This window comes from Oncorhynchus mykiss, chromosome 18 (assembly GCF_057628025.1).
Source record: "Oncorhynchus mykiss isolate SJ-2025 chromosome 18, ASM5762802v1, whole genome shotgun sequence".
NCBI lineage: Eukaryota > Metazoa > Chordata > Actinopteri > Salmoniformes > Salmonidae > Oncorhynchus > Oncorhynchus mykiss.
Genome location: NC_143039.1, coordinates 44892538 through 44913484, shown reverse-complemented (window position 1 = coordinate 44913484; position 20947 = coordinate 44892538). Strand labels below are relative to the sequence as shown.

The 20947-nt window shown below is 43.3% G+C and overlaps 2 pseudogenes across 1 annotated transcript; one reads left to right on the top strand and one right to left on the bottom strand.

Annotated features, from left to right (window-relative positions):
* Window positions 1-1957: 1957 nt before the first annotated feature.
* Window positions 1958-10630, bottom strand: LOC110496809 (prolyl endopeptidase-like; annotated as a pseudogene). The gene is made up of 11 exons (XR_016488180.1): window positions 10417-10630; window positions 8680-8801; window positions 8250-8355; window positions 7643-7834; window positions 6061-6258; window positions 5712-5815; window positions 5499-5635; window positions 5240-5334; window positions 4780-4911; window positions 3565-3721; window positions 1958-3415 (listed from the first exon to the last, which is right to left on the bottom strand). The product of XR_016488180.1 is annotated as a prolyl endopeptidase-like (transcript).
* Window positions 10631-11049: 419 nt separating this feature from the next.
* Window positions 11050-20947, top strand: part of LOC149975520 (uncharacterized) — a 30821-nt pseudogene continuing 20923 nt past the window's right edge.

Here is a 20947-nt window from a genome sequence, read left to right as displayed (position 1 = left end):
TAAAGGCTCCGAATTGTGCCGTTCAAGAAGCGCTTCTGCTTTTTCTTCTTGTTCCCTGTTAGTGTGTCCCTTTCCCCTGCTGTTGCTCTACTGTTGAAATCGCATTCATATAAATCTAGTGATTTTCTCTTCTGTGGCTGTGCTAATTCTGTTACGCTGCTTTTTCCTGTAGTATTGAATACTTGTTTGGCCTGTTTTCATTTAACCTCATTGCTTTTGCTGATAATCCAAATTCTCAGTTTGTGGCTTTGGGGTTTGACCGGGCCATACTTTCTCAGGCTGAGCAATTTTTGAAGCCACTTGTTTGTCCTTGGCACTGCACATGTTTTCATACCTTTGTTTTAACTCTGCAATGAAGGCATTTTGAAACAATAAAATCCTCAAGTTCTTCGGGGGTTCCCTTCATTTGCTGTTTTGTCTTTGGGGAATCTTCTCTCCTTTTTCAGTCAATCATACCTTTTTTTTTGTATTTCTCAGCTTTCCGTAAAGCATTATCAAGTTTGACATTTGTCATGCAAAGATCTTTATGTTTTTTTAAGTTAGGAGCAGGTATGTTGGCATGTATCAGGGGCAGGTAAGTTAGTGGCAGGTATGTTGGCATGTATCAGGGGCAGGTAAGTTAGGAGCAGGTATGTTGGCATGTATCAGGGGCAGGTAAGTTAGGAGCAGGTATGTTGGCCTGTATCAGGGGCAGGTAAGTCAGGAGCAGGTATGTTGGCCTGTATCAGGGGCAGGTAAGTTAGGAGCAGGTATGTTGGCCTGTATCAAGGGCAGGTAAGTTAGGAGCAGGTATGTTGGCCTGTATCAGGGGCAGGTAAGTTAGGAGCAGGTATGTTGGCCTGTATCAGGGGCAGGTAAGTTAGGAGCAGGTATGTTGGCATGTATCAGGGGCAGGTAAGTTAGGAGCAGGTATGTTGGCCTGTATCAGGGGCAGGTAAGTTAGGAGCAGGTATGTTGGCCTGTATCAGGGGCAGGTAAGTTAGGGGCAGGTATGTTGGCATGTATCAGGGGCAGGTAAGTTAGGGGCAGGTATGTTGGCATGTATCAGGGGCAGGTAAGTTAGGGACAGGTAAGTTAGGAGCAGGTATGTTGGCCTCATGTTCTGGCTGCAAGTCATCTGGTGACTGAGGTGATGTGTTTCCTGATATGTTGGTCTCCATTGCAACTGTTCTCTTTAAAGTCTGTCTTCTATTCCGTTGGTTGCATTTCCATTGACATCTCTTGCTTCTTTGTTCTTACTTTGTAAGCTCAGAGATAGATTTCACTTCTCCATTCTCTTTTTTCTTCCAGTATCTCTCCCTGGCTTTTTGCAGATGTTCCTGGAATTGTATAGGTTCATTTTTTATTTTGTTTCTACAGTATGTCTGTGACCTCTGTGCTGTTTTGTGTAATCTTCTAAAAACAAAAGTAAATACTACTTAGTTTTCAACTTGTGCACACCTTGGAACATTTTATAGATTAAATGCATTTAAAACATGATTAAATAAGCCTAAAGTAAAAAACTAATAACAGAATGAATTTGTCATTTCCACCACATTCTGTCATTTATTTCCACCACAGTTAAGTTTGATGGAAATTACTGATGGAAATGAGGCTTCTAGTTTTTGGAGAAAAATTACAGGCTGTTCAGCATGGTTTGGCTAGTATTACAACTAGCGTATAGTTTACACCAAATACATCAAATGTACACATTCAAACAAAATTCTACCACAATTTAAAGAAATGATAGCCTGTTTGGAAATGACTGACATATTTTTCTTCAACTTTTGGACATCACATCTGGAACAACTGTTTGCTGCAGCCATGTGCTTCAGTGTCACCATACGTGTCCATGGTAACCACATTAACATTCTCTTGAAAAAAACTTTCTTAATGAGGAATTTGTCCTCTGATGGAAATGACACCACTGCCAAGACAGGTATATTTTGGTGTAAAAAACTAACAATATACGGCATACTCACAAATATTGATATAGATTTTATTTCGTTGACTCTTTCTTTTCTCTAGTAGATAACATGGAATGTGTAATTATTTATGCTTTCTCATAGAAAAAAACATAGTAGAAGCTCAAAGGTCTGGGTCGGGGACAAGGGCAAAACAGTGATGTTCGAGTAGCAAAATAAGTTGATAGAGAGGTGTTAAAAAAGTCTGAGGTGATTGTAGTGTGAACTTAACATACAAATGACCTATTTTTATTATTGAAAAAAAAATCCTAAACATGTACCCGAGGACATAGAAATGCCAGGAGTTACAGAATCACCCTATAATGACTACCCAGGTGTATTGATATCCCTGCGTTTCTATTACTGTTAGCAGCTCATCGCGTCTATTTGAATTAGTATTGAGGAATATTTCACTTTCTTTGGACATAGGAACAACATACATTTGTTGTGGGACTCGAGTTTCGCCATCAGGTGGAAGACTGTGTCCCCTCTCTGGTCAGTCTCACCAGAGGAAAGGAAGGACCCTCTGCTGCTCTCTCCCTCCCTGCTGATGTGACTAATGCCGAGTTCAAAACAACAGGCAACTCGGAAATCTTTGACTTCCGAGCGTTCAAGACAACTGGGGGAAAAAAATTGATCCGGATGGGAAAAATAGTTTGGAGCGGTCATCCAAGTCGGAAACTCACACATCTTTCTAGAAATCCGAATTGAAGATCACTCATTGACCTCGTTTTTTTTCAGAGAACCCAGTTGTCTCGATAGCACCATGACCATCAGATTCAGGTCCCATCAGTCCAGTAAAATAAAAAGCAAATTATTTGAAAATTATTTCAATTTATGCTCGCACTTGCGAGCTTTCCCTCACAAGTGCTACACCAACTGATCTATTTTATTATCAAAGCTTGAGTTTAAAAAAATATATATAATATGGTCTGAGAAGAACAATATTGGCAGGCCAGGCATATAGCCAATATGCAGTGATAATGTACTAGGCCTACAGCACAAACCTCATTCCTACAGAACTGTTTTGATTAGGTTAATGTTCCATTTTTTAAGTCATCTTTTTTAAAAAAATCTGGGCGGTAGATCTCGGCTTGCTTTTTGACTCCGAAAGTGATCTTGACTCAGAAAAGGTTGGCGACCACTGCTCTAGCTCTTCACTCCCCTCTCTTCCTCCTCACTCTCTCCAGCTCAGCCCCAGTGTCTGAGCAATGAAGGAGAAGACGTGTGTATCCTCCAGGATTGTCTTAGTGGTAGGCTTTCCCGCCCCGTGCCCACTGCGGGTGTCTACCCGAACCATAAGAGGCTGGGCCTGCCCGGGGCTGTTGCCCACACCGTGCTGCAGTGTGGCACAGTACTTCAGGGTGTGGAGGGGCACCACCCGGTCGTCATGGGCACCAGTCAGTAGGAGCATGGCAGGGTAGGCAGCGCCAATGTGAGGTGGAGGGGGGAGGTTATGGAGAGGGGAGTACCTGAGGGTGAGTGGAGGGAGAAAGAGATAATTGAGTTCTATTTATTGTACAAACTACATGCAGAGCTATAATGTGGCGTCCAATGCATTTGTGTTTATGTTCAGTATGAGTTGTATGTTAAGTGTGTGATTTGAGTACACCAGACTTACTTGATGAACCATTTGAACTGCTCAGGGTGGTCTGCACAGCCGTAGTCAGTGGTCCAGGCATGGCCGATGGTAAACTTGTGGAACTTGAGCATGTCCATCACCCCAACCTTAGCCACAGCACAGCCAAACAGGTCCGGACACTGATTCACACACGCCGCTGGGTTTGAAAGTGTGCGTGTGTGTGTGTGTGTGTGGACCCAGAGACATGACTCTCTCTGTGTGAGAGAGAGAGATAGAAAGACATGTCTTACACTTGTTATATGATTAATTACACTTCTAAAACATACCCAACTCACTCTCACACCCACACCCACACCCACACTCACACTCACACTCACACTCACACTCACACCCACACCCACACCCACACCCACACCCACACCCACACCCACACCCACACCCACACTCACACTCACACTCACACTCACACTCACACACACACACACACACACACACACACACACTTTCCTAAATGGCCATAGACACCAGTAGGATTGTAAAACATTTGCCTGCCGACAGTACTTAGCACCACTGAACAGTGTGACTGGCTTATACGTGGATGTATGGGGAAAAAAATCCCTATTAAAAGTGAAGTTGTGAAGTTGTTTGCCACTGACAACAGTCGGTAAGTTCATCACCACCGGGTTGGCATGCAACAGGTACCGCTTTTGTTCTAGCAAATGAAGGAACAGGTGTGATAAATACCTATCAGCAATCTATCGGCTGTGAGATTCTCCATGTGTTTCAGGCTATAGAGAGAGAGAGACCTGTCTTACACTTAAACATACCTGACTCACTCTTTGACACGCACACACACACACACACACACACACACACACACACACACACACACACACACACGCACACGCACACACGCACACACATGCTCGCACACGCATGCTCGCACACGCACACACACACAACAGCAACATCCAACCTATCCTGAATAGCCACTTAAAATAAGGAAGTACTCTTTAGTTGGATTTGTACAATGCAATATGGTTGGCAGTCTTTTAAAATGAAGTAGCTAACTACTGTTTAATATGCTGTGTAATCACTGAATTAATTGTAGCTAAGTAGAAAAATACTATTTGATGGACTTAACATTAACAATTATACTGAAGATCTAAAACATTTAAGGAGAATGCGGTTATGATTGACCGAACTAGGAGACAATTTAGAAAGATGGCCTTAAATGCCATCCCCTCTCCATACCCACGAGCAGTCCCCCGTTGGAGGCGCTGTTGATGGCTATGCGGCTGGCTATGGTGTAGTTCTCCTGGATCAGATACTCTGCTGCACACCGGAAGTCATCAAAGCAATTCTGCTTGTTCCCCAGGGTACCACCTAGACAGAAGAAGGAATTCAACTCTAGAAGGGATACTGCCATAGTCCATAGATCACATGCCATTTAGCAGACACTTTTCCACACTATCCTGGCCTTGCAAGCACCATGATCTGCCAACTAAGCTACAGAGAGACTGGGGCCGAGTATCAACAGTCATAGCTACAATAGTTTCCATTGCTCATCTTATCCCCCCCCCCAAGATTCACAGGTGAAGGCAAAACAGTGGAAAGCTGTGCTAGTGAATATAAAACTAGCGAATCACAGCCCCCAGCCTGTTGCTTTATTTAACCTATTTCTATGCGTCTTTGGGTGGGGAAGATACAGTACCTTTGGGCCAGGTCTGTCCGTACTCCCCTCCTCCTCAGATGTTGGCTATAGCCAGGATTCCCCCCAGGTGTCTGACAAACAGCAGGTATGGAACACTGACAGAGCGAGAGAGACAGCGAGGGGAGGGGTGATGGACAGGTGTCACTCAAATCACACCGACTCAGAATACGGGTCACTTGGATGAATTCTATACTTGTGAATTCCTGGAGGGGAAAGATTCATCATGTTCTGTTGGAGGTCCATGCGTTGTGATACCAACTTGTAGTATGGTTGGATAGAGTGCTCAAAGCCTCCATATCCGTACAGGAAGACAGGGTGTGATCAGTCCTTCTTAAGACCCAGGGCGTGCACCAGGAACATGGGGATTTTAGTTCCATCCTTACTGGGGTAAAACCCCTGAAACACACAGCAATATTGTCATAGTGAAAGTGTCAAGATACTGTTAAGTAGTTGTAATCTGCTGTTGTCTTACCTGGTTGGTCTCATAGTCCTCCTGTTGAATACCCTTCACCTCCACCTGTCTGAACACTGTGGGTTCTGGAGACGCCTGGCTCAGGTCACAGTGGTAAATCACACCTGGGAAAGACATGACACATAGGGGTTAGAGGTCCTAGAGAGGTCAAAGGTTATAGATAATAAGGACGTTGGCAGGGAGGGTACCCAAACAGTGGTATTGAAAGCTAGTCTTCCTTTGTGTTGAATGTAAGCCACTCCATACTAACAGTGTGAATATTAACCCTAATGCCAATGGAAATCCCATATCCTTTTCATGTCTAACACCACAAAATAAGTTGACTATCCCCTAGGAGACAATCCAGTACCTGGCGTGGTGAAGGAGGTGAACTTGTAGAAGAAGTCGGAGTGTTTCTTCTTACAGCTGAGGCTCACCACAGTGCCCACATCCAGAGGCAGATCTCTGACCAGACCACCAGTGGACAGCTCATACAACTGCAGGATGTCCTTCACGTCATGGACATAGTTGACCAGCAGGTGGAGCTGGTTCACACAGGCCACAGAGCCTATAAGGAAGACAGACAATTCTTACATGTAGGCTACTTGGGTTCCTTCTGAGCATATCAACACGTCTAGAATCAGTTTTTTTCTGTTTAAAACTTGAACCATTGACAGCTAAATAATGAAACTGGCCTTGGATTATAAGGAAGGCATAACGCAACAATAACCTGACATATATAGGATCCAATTTCATGGCAAATTATTGCAAGGGGGATGCAATTTCTGTTTTGTTTTGCAATGTTGAAGTACACTGTGTTAGGTATTCTTCACACGCTGTTCTTTCTCTCGTCCAATAGATGGCAGTCTGCATTTTTGTAATTGTAGTACAGCATGGGACACAGACTTCCTGTTTAACTCCTTTCCCCTCTCAAATGGACTTTGTCTAAGACACAGCAACTACACTGGATATTCTAGTATAGGGAGTTCAACCAAAACGAAGAAGTGCAATGCTAGTAAGTCAAGTCGAGTATAAATAGAACACATGTCAATAATGTAGCTTGAATTTGCTGATTTCCAACAGTGTGCGTATGTACAGTACATGCTGTTAACGTTATACTCGTGTGTGTGTATTGTTCTAGGAATGGCGAGAGATAGAGAGAGCCACACACCCACGGCCCTTAATACACTGAGCATACATCGCAAACCACCTGGTAGATCCTCCTAAAACCGTCAAAGCACACCCTCAACCACAGATACGGCAGTAAACATCTGTGGCCCCACTTCCAGTACTGACTCAAATCTCTCAGCTAACAGAATGATAGGCAGATGACACACCACTGCTCTAATGATATTAGTCAATATGGTACCAATATGGTTTGGCGAAGAACATCCTTGTGGTACGTAAAAGGCACAAACTTTAAATGAGAGGTAACTCACATATGACCTGTTCCTGCCCGACTACATTGAAGACGCGTGCCAGATCTTACAATGCCTGGAAGTATGGGCTGAAAAAAATGGCTTGCTACGTCGCAAACATCTTGCAGGTGATAGATTTTAAAACGTGATTCATTGAGACAAAGTTCCCGTACCTGCAAAGTTGCATGCTACGACGAAAGTGGGTTAACCAAGACCACGAAGTTTCCACTCACTGTGGTTGATAGACTGGCACATAAATATTCAAATCTAAAAAGTGAAACTTGGCAAGTAGCCTGACCATACCAAACTTATTTTACCTCCTTTAGCGGTCTCCAACCCTGATCCTGGATACTCACACAGAAACTCAAATTTGAGTTTCAACCCAGCACGAAAAACACATTTGGCTTATCACCATCAGCATGATTAGGTCATTAGGTCATATCAGTTGTTTAAGAGGTGGGCTGGAACAAAATCCTGCACACCCTGTAGGTCTCCAGAACCAGGGTTGGATACCACTGCTCAGCTTTCTCTTACCCAGGACGTCTTTGTCGTGCTGGGGTAGATAGGTCCTCCAGTGCTCCTTGTTTGGTGTCTCCAGGTCAATGTTGATCAGGCAGTAGCGAGGGGTGTCCAGGTTGGTGCGGAAGGTGAACACACTGCCCTCGTTGGTGATGTAAGAGTACTGCGCCTCAAAGTTGTGCACCAGCTTCACCCAAGGCAGCAGGTCTATAGGTACAGATGCAGTCAAATATATTGGCACACAAGCAACATACAAGCGAGTGCAATAGAGCAGAATGTAGTTGAATGGCCATATTTACCCTGTAGCAAACTTGCCACAGGTGAGATAAAGTTCGAGTAAATGACAATCCCTTTCCTCCAACCACATTAACTTGTGAATAATTTAGTCCAGGCCATTTTTTTTTACTTTGATGTGAAAAATCTCATTCAGTTTTGATGTATTTTTCTTGGTCCTGTGCAGTTGGAAATCAAATACCAAATGTTTTACATTTATTCTGGAAGAAATAGTGAATCGTGCAAATACATTTGACTGCATCTGTACAGGACAATAAGAGCTAGAATTGAGACACACCTATGACGTCAGTTATTCATACAGGGTCTGATTAAAATGGTAGGGACAGACCTGTGATGCCATTGGGTAGCTTCTCCAGGTCACAGTACCACAGCTGGTTGAATGGCTCACAGCCTTCTGTGATGTTGAGCACTGCATACCTGCCGTCACCCGACACCTGGAGAGAGCGAGAGAGAAAGAAGATGCGGGGAGACAGAGAGTAAGATTGTGAGAGAGGGGGACAAGGAGGGTGAGTGAGAAATACAAATCATTTGACGCTTTAGCACTAGCTGATGCTATCCCTACATGAACAATGCAAGTCATTACTTACAAACTGAGATCATAAGATCGATCCGGGATTGAGAAAGAGTCAAACAAGGTGGAGGAGAGAAGTGAGGGAGATGAGAAAAAGTGTGACAGTGTAATAGCAGTAGATTCATATGGAGAATGTGGTGGACAACAGGTGAGAAATGTAAAGAAAAAACATTCTCTTTAAACTCACTGTTACTCCACTGTGCCATTTTGGATGGTCAGGAAACTCAGCCACCAGGATGTCCTCTGATTGGTTGGTGCCGATCACATGGTTGTAGAGTTTCTGATTGAGGTTGGATGTGGTCTCTGTGCCTGTGGAGCAATGCAGAAAGCTGTGTGTTTTTCAACGTGTCTCTGCACTTGTACAGTAGGTACAGTGCATTCAGAAAGTATTCAGACCCCTTCCCTTTTCCCACATTTTGGTACGTTACAGCTTTATTCTAAAATGGGTCAAATAAAATAAAATCCTCATCAATCTGCACACAATACCCCATAATGGCAAAGTGAAAACAGGTTTTAAGAAATGTTTGCAAATGTATTAAAATTAAAAAACAAATTATTGACATAACTATTCAGGCCCTTTGTTTTCAGACTCGAAATTGAGCTCAGGTGCATCCTGTTTCGAATGATCATTCTTGCGATGTTTCTTTCTACAACTTGGAGACCACCTGTGGTCAATTCAATTGATTGGACATGATTTGGAAAGGCACACATCTGTCTATAGAAGGTCCTACAGTTGGTCCCACATGTCAAAGAAAAAGATAAGCCATTAAGTCGAAGGAATTGTCCATTGAGCTCAGAGACAGGAATGTAAAAGAGTCACAGATCCAGGGAAGGGTACCAAAAAATGTCTGCAGCATTGAAGGTTCCCAAGAAGACAGTGGCCTCCATCATTCTTAAATGGAAGAAGTTTGGAACCACCAAGACACTTTCTAGAGCTGGCCGCCCAATCAAACTGAGTAGTTGGGGGAGAAGGGCCTTGGTCAGGGAAGTGACCAAGAATCTCTGACAGAGCTCTAGAGTTCCTCTGTGGGGATGGGAGAACCTTCAAGAAGGACAACAATCTTTGCAGCACTCAACCAATCAGGCCTTTATGGTAGAGTGGCCAGATGGAAGCCACTCCTCAGTAAAATGCACATGACAGCCTGCTTGGAGTTTGCCAAAAGGCACCTAAAGGACTCTCAGACCATGAAAAACAAGCTGCTCTGGTCTGATGAAACCAAGATTGAACTCTTTGGTCTGAATGCCAAGCGTCATGTTTGGAGGAAACCTGGCATTATCCATAGGGTGAATGCTGTGGGAATGTTTTTCAGAGGCAGGGACAAGGAGACTAGTCAGGATCGAGGGAAAGATGAACGAAGCAAAGTACAGAGAGATCCTTGATGAAAACCTGCTCCAGAGCGCTCAGGACCTCAGACTGGGGAGGAGGTTCACCTTCCAACAGGACAATGACCTTAAGCACACAGCCAAGACAACGCAGGAGGTGGCTTCGGGACAAGTCTCTGAATGTCCTTGAGTGGCCCAGCCAGAGCCCGGACTTGAACCTGATTGAACATCTCTGGAAAACCTGACAGAGCTTGAGAGGATCTGCAGAGAAGAATGGGAGCAACTCCCCAAATACAGGTGTGCCAAGCTTGTAGCATCATACCCAAGAAGACTCAAGGCTGTAATCACTGCCAAAGGTGCTTCAACAAAGTATTGAGAAAAGGGTCTGAATTCTTATGTAAAAGGGATATTTCAGTTTTTGCTTTGTCAGAGGAGTGATCAGGAAAAACAATTGAATCAATTTTAGAATAAGGCTGTAACGTAACAAAGTGCAAAAAGTCAAGATGTCTGAATAATTTCTGAATGCACTGTATACTATGTTGTACTGTATACAGTAGATTTCGTGTGTGTGTGTGTGTGTGTGTGTGTGTGTGTGTCTCACCATCAGCCTTGCCGCCCTGCCGGGGGTAACAATCATAAAACACCCCGCGGGAATCGTGGGTCCAGGCCAGGCAGCTGAACTTCACCCTGTCCAGGACATCAGGCAGCGTCATGAGGTCATCAGCCTTTAGGAAGTGCACCGTCACCCAGTCGGAGCCACTGGAGCTCAGGCCATACGCAAAGTACTCGCACTCATCTGACAAGCGCCCCACTGAAAGGAGAAGGAGAGTGAGGTAAGGAGAGAGGAAAAGGAAAAATAGATATTACATTGTGTGATATTATAATGTATAATGTAAAGTGGGCCTATCATTTGTGTTTTTTAGCAATATACTCCACCTTTGTCACAGCAATAAAATCTAATAATGTCAATTGCTTTACAAGAGAGGAGGAGGAGGAATTGTGAGGACTCCGATTGAGACATACACGCAAATACACTATAAAACGTTGTATTACAGTAATCAGCTCACTCTTCAAGGCTACAGTACCATCCGCAGACAGTGTGTTTGGGTCAAAGAAGACTGTGGCTGGTCCGTCCAGAGAGTCCTGCACACAGAGCGCATCCTGGTTCTGCAGGCCCTGGTTATGGAAGTAGAAATACCTATCGACCGAGGAAACCAGTTATATTTGTTCCACCATGGAGAACATCATCCTGTTGGAATGTAAATATTTGCCCCAGTCTAAGGTAGCTTGCACTCTGAAGCAGGTTCTCGTCAAGGATTTGCCTGCATTTGGCTCCATTCATTGTTCCCTCTAGCCCTACCAGTCTTCCAGTCCCTGCCACTGAAAAACATCCCCATAGCATGATGCTGTCACCACCATGCTTCACGGTAGGTTTGGTGTTAGACAGGTGATGCCTGGTTTTCTCTAGACATAGCGGTTTACGTTGTCGTCTCATCAGACCACAGAATCTTTTGCCTTATGCTCGCAGTCTTTCACATGAATTTTTACAAACTCCAGGCGTGCTGTTATGTGCCTTTTTCTCAGGAGTTGCTTCAGTCTGCTCACTCACCTATAAAGCCCAGATTGGTGAAGTGCTGTTGAGACTGGTGTCCTTCTGGCTGGTACTCCCATCTCAACCAAAGAACTCTGTCATTTCGTCAGTGGTCAACGGGTTCTTGGTCACCTCCCTGACCATGGTCCTTCTTCCCCAGATGCTCAGTTTGGTCAGAAAGCCAGCTTTAGGGAGAGTCTGGGTAGTGCCAAGGCTGAGGAGTAAGTTTCACACATGCAGTTATTGCGTAGTGCCCTCTCTTTTTGTGCATTTTCTTGGAAATAAGTGTGCAGGCTTTTGTTCCAGCTCAGCACTGAATCCTTTTGATTAGTCCTTAACTTGTTGACGCCACCCATCCCGGTAGCGGGATAATTGTCCTCAGCAACCGCTGAATAGCATAGCGCCACAGTCAAATAATATTACTAAAAAATATTCATATTCATGAAATCACAAGTGCAATATTGCAAAACACAGTTTAGCCTTTTGTTAATCCACCTGTCATCTCAGATTCCAAGCGTTTGTGTAAGTTTATCGATAGCATAACATAACATTATGTACACTAAGCATTAAGTAGCTAGGTCACGAAAATCAGAAAAGCAATCAAAAAAAATTGTTTACATTTGATGATCTTTGGATGTTTTCACTCACGAGACTCCCAGTTACACAACAAATGTTCCTTTTGTTCCATAAAGATTATTTTTATACCCAAAATACCGACGTTTGTTTGTCGCGTTGTGTTCAGAAATCCACAGGAAAGAGCGGTCACGACAACGCAGATGTATATTCCAAATAATATCCATAATGTCCACAGAAACATGTCAAACGTTTTTTATAATCAATCTTCAGGTTGTTTTAAAAATATATATTCGATAATATATCAACCAAGTGTGTAGCTTTTTCAATAGGACCGGGAGGAACAATGGCCGCTTTACTCTATAGCGCAAAACTCACTCTGAGAGCCCCCACCTATCCACATACGCAATGTGATCTTTCACGCTCATTTTTAAAAATAAAGCCTGAAACTATGTCTAAAGACTGTTGACACCTCAGGGAAGCCATAGAAAAAGGAATATGGTTGATATCCCTTTAAATGCAGGATAGGCATGCATAGGAACAGAGAGGTTTCAAAATAAGAGGCACTCCCTGATTGGATTTTCCTCAGGCTTTCACCTGCAATATCAGTTCTGTCATACTCACAGACAATATTTTTACAGTTTGGGGAACTTTAGAGTTTTCTATCCTAATCTGACAATTATATGCATATTCTAGTTTCTGGGGCTGAGAAATAGGTTGTTTCAAATGGGTACTTTTTTAGCCAAAAACGAAAATACTGCCCCCTACACTCAACAAGTTAAACTGCTTTCTAACCGGTTTCCTCTCTTGTAGCGGCAGCTGTATTTTAGTTCCTAATCTGTTTATTTCCCATAGAGAACGACAGAGGCCTTTAGTGGCCAAAAGGCAGTATGAGCATGGACAGGACCACGGAGGGCTTCCACCATTTTAATGGAGTCAACTGGGTGGGGCTTACAACTTCATTGGCTGATCCCTCCTGGTGACAAAGATGAGTCCTCTATCTCGATGTTGCTTCCTCTCTTGTAGGAGCAGTTGTAGTGATGGGCTTTCTGAAGGCTTCTGTGCTTTCAACAAATTGTGCCAAAAAACGACTGATTACCCGGACAACGCAGCTAAAGACCGCGCCGCACTCACAGGAAAACACACTGCAGCTCCAAATTCGCCCCGTTAATTAAAATCACAATTTAACCATCTATTTTTGTGACTACCTGGACCTACCAATTTCTTTATAAGTATTGAAACCAAACCATATGGATTTGAATTAAAATTATTTGAATAAGCTTGAAAATGTGACTGTAAAGAAGCGGACATCATTTCAAAATAGGCTACATATCATATTAAACAGCACATAAACAATCTAAATAGGTCAGAAACCAGACAGGGAGCCTAAGAAGGAATGATAATGAATTATTTAGGCTATATAATTGCAATTATTTCAAGGCTATAGCAAGTAGTGTAAAGTACTTAAGTAGTACTTTCAAGTATTTTTTTTTATTATCCTTACTTCACTATTTATATTTTTGACAGTCTTTTACTTTACTAAATTCCCCCCCAAAATTATATACTTTTTACTCCATACATTTTCCTTGACACCCAAAAGTACTTGTTACATTTTGAATGCTTTGCAGGAAATTCACACACTTATCAAGAGAACATCCCTGGTCATTCCTACTGCCTCTGATCTGACGGACTCACTAAACACATGCTTCGTCCGTAAATTAAAATAAACAAGAAAATTAGGCCGTCTGGTTTGCTTAATATAAGGAATTTTATATTATTTACACTTTTACTTTTGATACTTAAGTATATTACAAAACAAATACTTTTAGACTTTTACTCAAGTAGTATTTTACTGGGTGACTTTTACTTTTACTTGAGTCATTTTCTATTAAGTTATCTTAACTTTTACTCAAGTATGAGAAGTGGGTACTTTTTGCACCACTGGCTATAGCCTACAAAGAAATACATTGAAGCATTTGCGAGACAATTTGCTGGTAGGGACATAAAGCCCTCAGCATTTAAACAATATTTTGTTATATTAAATCATTATAGTCTACAACATGCGCAAATATTTTTTTTATTTAACTAGGCAAGTCAGTTAAGAACAAATTCTTATTTACAGTGACGGCCAAACCCTAACGACGCTGGGCCAATTGTGCGCCGCCCTATGGAACTCTGCCAGATTTGATACAGCCTGGAATCGAACCACGGTCTGTAGTGACACCTCTAGCACTGAGATGCCTTGCCTTAGACTGCTGTGCCACTCAGGAGCTGTGACTTGCTTAGAATTAAATACAAATTAAATGAAAAATGACTTATTAGTGCCTTTTTGAATTTTTAAAATGAGACATGAGTTTGGCCAGTCTTTGTCTTCAGGCTCATGCGATGGTGCCTGGAGAGACGGCCAGCAGTGGAGAATGCTAGGAGAATGCTTTGGTAGCCTATAATCAATTGGAATACCAGATTAGCATTTTACATTATGCTTCCATTTTTTGCATTCAAGAGTACTATTTTTCAAAAGCTGAATCTACAGTTTGCCATGATTTAAGATGCTGAAGATGGAAGCTATACTACATAAAACAAAATATTTGAACAATTGTGCAGAAAAAAATAGGATCTGACCTCGTACCCTCACATCCTTGAAAGTATCATAGGTCTGTCTCTACCTGCTAAGTAGGTAGGTTAGGTAGCGGCAACAAACAATGACAGACAGAATTGTTGTTTTTCTTCATAAAATGAGCTAAATAGGACAGGTAAATCTCCCTTGTCTCACATACCCATAAAATACAGTATACAACAATCAACGTCTTATACAGTACCAGTTTAAGGTTTGGACACACCTCCTCATCCAAGGGTTTTTCTTTAATTGTACTATTTTCTACATTGTAGAATAATAGTGAAGATATCAAAACTATGAAATAACACATATGGAATCATGTAGTAACCAAGAAAAAGTGAAACAAATCAAAATATATTTTAGATTCTTCAAAGTAACCACCCTTTGCCTTGACAGCTTTGCACACTTTTGGCATTCTCTCAACCAGCTTCATGAAGTAGTCACCTGGAATGCATTTCAGTTAATAGGTGTGTGTTGTTAAAAGTTAATTTGTGCGTTAATAATGCGTTTGAGCCAATCAGTTGTGTTGTGACATGGTAGGGGTTGTATACAGAAGACCAAGTCCATATTATGGTAAGAACAGCTCAAATAAGCAAAGGGAAATGACAGTGCATCATTACTTTAAGACATGACGGTCAGTCAATCCGGAGAATTTCAAGAACTTTGAACTTTTCTTCAAGTGCCTTCTTAAAAACCATCAATCGCTATGATGAAACTGGCTCTCATGAGGACAGCCACAGGAAAGGAAGACCCAGAGTTACCTCTGCTGCAGAGGATAAGTTCATTAGAGTTACCAGCCTCTGAAACAGCAGCCCAAATAATTGCTTCACATAGTTCAAGTAACGGACACATCTCAACATCAAGTGTTCAGAGGAGACTGCGTGAATCAGGCCTTCATGGTCAAATTGCTGCAAAGAAACCACTACTAAAGGACACCGATAAGAAGAAGACTTGCTTGGGCAAAGAAACACGAGTAATGGACATTAGAACAGTGAAAATCTGTCCTTTAATCTGATGAGTCCAAATTTTGTATTTTTGGTTCCAACCGCTGTCTTGTGAGATGCAGAATAGGTGAATGGATGGTGTGGTTCATACTGTGAAGCATGGAGGAGGAGGTGTGATGGTGTGGGGGTTCTTTGCTGGTGACACTGTCAGTGATTTATTTAGAATTCAAGGCACACTTAACCAACATGGCTACCACAGCATTTTGCAGCGATATGCCATCCCATCTGGTTTGTGCTTAGTGGGACTGTCAACAGGACAATGACCCAACACACCTCCAGGCTGTGTAAGTGCTATTTGACCAAGAAGGAGAGTGATGGAGTTGTAAGGGTTGATGAACTGGTGGCAGTGAAGTCAGACGCAGGAGAGCAGAAATAGCTAATAGCCGGAGTAGTTTAATTTCAAAACCAACGGCAAATAAAAAATAACCTACATGGGTACAAAACCCGACGCGCACCAGTAACATAGTGCACAAACACTTACAGACAAACAATTCCAAAACAAAGACATGGGGGGAACAGAGGGTTAAATACACAACACTTAATGAGGGAAATGGAAACCAGGTGTGTAGGAAAACAAGACAAAACAAATGGAAAATGAAAAGTGGATCGACGATGACTAGAAGACCGGGGACGCCGACCGCCGAACACCGCCCGAAAAGGAGAGGAAACGACTTCGGTGGAAGTCGTGACAGGAGTGCTGCATCAGATGACCTGGCCTCCACAATCACCCGACCTCAACCCAATTGAGATGTTTTGGGATGAGTTGGACCGCAGAGTGAAGGAAAAGCAGCTAACAAGTGCTCAGCATACATGAGAACTCCTTCAAGATGGTTGAAAAAGCATTCCAGGTGAAGCTGGTTAAGAGAATGCCAAGGGTGTGCAAAGCTGTCATCAAGGCAAAGGGTGGCTGCTTTTATTTTATTTATTTATTTGACCTTTATTTAACCAAGCAAGTCAGTTAAGAACAAATTCTTATTTTCAATGACGGCCTAGAAACAGTGGGTTAACTGCCTGTTCAGGGGCAGAACGACAGGTTTGTACCTTGTCAGTTCGGGGGCTTGCAACCTTCCGGTTACTAGTCCAACGCTCTAACCACTAGGCTACCCTGCCGCCCCACTAGGCTACCCTGCTTTGAAGAATCTCAAATATAAAATATACTGTATTTTGATTTGTTTAACACTTTTTTGGCTACTACATGATTCCATATGTGTTATTTCATAGTGTTGATGTCTTCACTATTATTCTACAATGTAGAAAATAGTAAAAATAAAGAAAAACCCTTGAATGAGTAGATGACTGGTTACTGTCTATACACACACAGGACAATTACAATATGATACACACTAGGCATCAAAAGGAAGACCATATGCTATCCTGGGTACTTTCATCTCACCCACGTATTGTATGTAGTCTTATGACTCACTTTTGAGACATGCTACTAATTAGCTATTTTTATAGTGAGAACTTCACACTGCCTATGGAGTTTCTATGTTTCAAATTCTTACCAAGTTGCATATAGTAAGTACCTGAGGACCATACCGTGGACAAGCTTATGCCACGAAGCTAGCACCAGTTAGCCGTGAGCCAGGCGCATCTCCCGGCCAGCAAACTAAATGCTACAATACCTCTTTCGCCATCTGGCTTGGATTCTCTGTCGACACGGCGCCCCGCCGCACCACCACGACGGGTCTGCCGACGAATACTCCATCCTCTGTGCCTTTCATTTGGCTCCCGTCGGAGGGCTACTAACTTTAAACGCCTTGTCGCCTGCTAGCGTAGTGGCGGGTTCCCTGTTCCATCTACTGCTGCCCCATGGACACTATGATCACTTGGCTACATAGCTGATGCCTGCTGGACTGTCCATTAATCACGGTACTCCATTCTGTATATTTATTTTTTTATCTGTCGGCCCCAGCCGCGAACTCAGGCTCTGTGTGTAGTTAATCCGACCCTCTCTGCCTAGTCATCGGCATTACCTGCTGTTGTTATGTTAGCTGATTAGCTGTTGTTGTCTCACCTGTTGTTTTAGCTAGCTCTCCCAATCAACACCTGCAATTACTTTATGCCTCGCTGTATGTCTCTTTCAAATGTCAATATGCCTTGTATACTGTTGTTCAGGATTAGTTACCATTGTTTTTGTTTACAATGGAGCCCCTAGTTCCACTCTTCATACCTCTGATACCTCCTTTGTCCCACCTCCCACACATGCGATGACCTCACCCATTACAACCAGCATGTCCAGAGATTCAACCTCTCTTATCATCACCCAGTGCCTGGGCTTACCTCTGCTGTACCCACACCCCACCATACCCCTGTCTGCGCATTATGCCCTGAATATATTCTACCATGCCCAGAATTCTGCTCCTTTTATTCTTTGTCCCCAACGCTCTAGGCGACCAGTTTTGATGGCCTTTAGCCGCACCCTCATACTACTCCTCCTCTGTTCCGCGGGTGATGTGGAAGTAAACCCAGGCCCTGCATGTCCCCAGGCACCCTCATTTGTTGACTTCTGTGATCGAAAAAGCCTTGGTTTCATGCATGTCAACATCAGAAGCCTCCTCCCTAAGTTTGTTTTACTCACTGCTTTAGCACACTCTGCCAACCCTGATGTCATTGCCGTGTCTGAATCCTGGCTTAGGAAGGCCACCAAAAATTCTGAGATTTCCATACCCAACTATAACATTTTCTGTCAAGATAGAACTGCAAAAGGGGGAGAAGTTAGCCTGCAAAGTAATGTCATACTTTCCAGGTCCATACCGAAACAGTTCGAACTACTAATTTTAAAAATTACTCTCTCCAGAAATAAGTCTCTCACTGTTGCCGCCTGCTACCGACCCCCCTCAGCTCCCAGCTGTGCCCTGGACACCATTTGTGAATTGATCCCCCCCCCCATCTAGCTTCAGAGTTTGTTCTGTTAGGTGACCTAAACTGGGATATGCTTAACACCCCGGCAGTCCTACAATCTAAGCTAGATGCCCTCAATCTCACACAAATCATCAAAGAACCCACCAGGTACAACCCTAAATCTGTAAACAAGGGCACCCTCATAGACACTGTAAAGTCCATGGAATATAAGAACACCTCCTCCCAGCTGCCCACTGCACTGAAGATAGGAAACACTGTCACCACTGATAAATCCACTATCATTGAGAATTTCAATAAGCATTTTTCTACGGCTGGCCATGCTTTCCACCTGGCTACTCCTACCCCGGTCAACAGCACAGCACAGCACAGCACAGCACAGTAACTCACCGAAGCCTTCCGCATTTCTCCTTCTCCCAAATCCAGTCAGCTGATGTTCTGAAAGAGCTGCAAAATCTGGACCCCTACAAATCAGCCGGGCTAGACAATCTGGACCCTTTCTTTCTAAAAATTATTGCCACCCCTATTACTAGCCTGTTCAACCTCTCTTTTGTGTCGTCTGACATTCCCAAAGATTGGAAAGCAGCTGCGGTCATCCCCCTCTTCAAAGGGGGGAACACTCTTGACCCAAACTGCTACAGACCTATATCTATCCTACCCTGCCTTTCTAAGGTCTTCGAAAGCCAAGTCAACAAACAGATTACCAACCATTTCGAATCTCACCATACCTTCTCTGCTATGCAATCTGGTTTCAGAGCTGGTCATGGGTGCACCTCAGCCACGCTCAAGGTCCTAAACGTTATCTTAACCGCCATCGATAAGAAACATTACTGTGCAGCCGTCTTCATTGATCTGGCCAAGGCTTTCGACTCTGTCAATCACCACATCCTCATCGGCAGACTCGACAGCCTTGGTTTCTCAAATGATTGCCTCACTTGGTTCACCAACTACTTCTCTGATACAGTTCAGTGTGTCAAATCGTAGGGTCTGCTGTCCGGACCTCTGACATTCTCTATGGGGGTGCCACAGGGTTCAATTCATGGACCGACTCTCTTCTCTGTATACATCAATGATGTCGCTCTTGCTTCTGGTGAGTCTCTGATCCACCTCTACGCAGACGACACCATTCTGTATACTTCTGGCCCTTCTTCGGACACTGTGTTAACAACCCTCCAAGCTTCAAGCTTCAATGCCATACAACTCTCCTTCCGTGGCCTCCAATTGCTCTTAAATACAAGTAAAACTAAATGCATGCTCTTCAACCGATCGCTGCCTGCACCTGCCCGCCTGTCCAACATCACTACTCTGGACGGCTCTGACTTAGAATACGTGGACAACTACAAATACCTAGGTGTCTGGTTAGACTGTAAACTCTCCTTCCAGACCCACATCAAACATCTCCAATCCAAAGTTAAATCTAGAATTGGCTTCCTATTTCGCAACAAAGCATCCTTCACTCATGCTGCCAAACATACCCTTGTAAAACTGACCATCCTACCAATCCTCGACTTTGGCGATGTCATTTACAAAATAGCCTCCAATACCCTACTCAACAAATTGGATGCAGTCTATCACAGTGCAATCCGTTTTGTCACCAAAGCCCCATATACTACCCACCATTGCGACCTGTACGCTCTCGTTGGCTGGCCCTCGCTTCATACTCGTCGCCAAACCCACTGGCTCCATGTCATCTACAAGACCCTGCTAGGTAAAGTCTCCCCTTATCTCAGCTCGCTGGTCACCATAGCATCACCCACCTGTAGCACGCGCTCCAGCAGGTATATCTCTCTGGTCACCCCCAAAACCAATTCTTTCTTTGGCCGCCTCTCCTTCCAGTTCTCTGATGCCAATGACTGGAACGAACTACAAAAATCTCTGAAACTGGAAACACTTATCTCCCTCACTAGCTTTAAGCACCAGCTGTCAGAGCAGCTCACAGATTACTGCACCTGTACATAGCCCACCTATAATTTAGCCCAAACAACTACCTCTTTCCCTACTGTATTTATTTTATTTATTTTGCTCCTTTGCACCCCATTATTGTTATTTCTACTTTGCACATTCTTCCACTGCAAATCTACCATTCCAGTGTTTTACTTGCTATATTGTATTTACTTTGCCACCATGGCCTTTTTTTGCCTTTACCTCCCTTATCTCACCTCATTTGCTCACATCGTATATAGACTTGTTTATACTGTATTATTGACTGTATGTTTGTTTTTCTCCATGTGTAACTCTGTGTCGTTGTATGTGTCGAACTGTTTTGCTTTATCTTGGCCAGGTCGCAATTGTAAATGAGAACTTGTTCTCAACTTGCCTACCTGGTTAAATAAAGGTGAAATAAATAAATAAATAAATAAATAGACGTTATCCTGACCAACTGGCCCTCCAAATACACCTCCGCTGTCTTCAACCAGGATCTCAGCGATCACTGCCTCATTGCCTGTATCCGCTACGGGTCCGCAGTCAAACGACCACCCCTCAT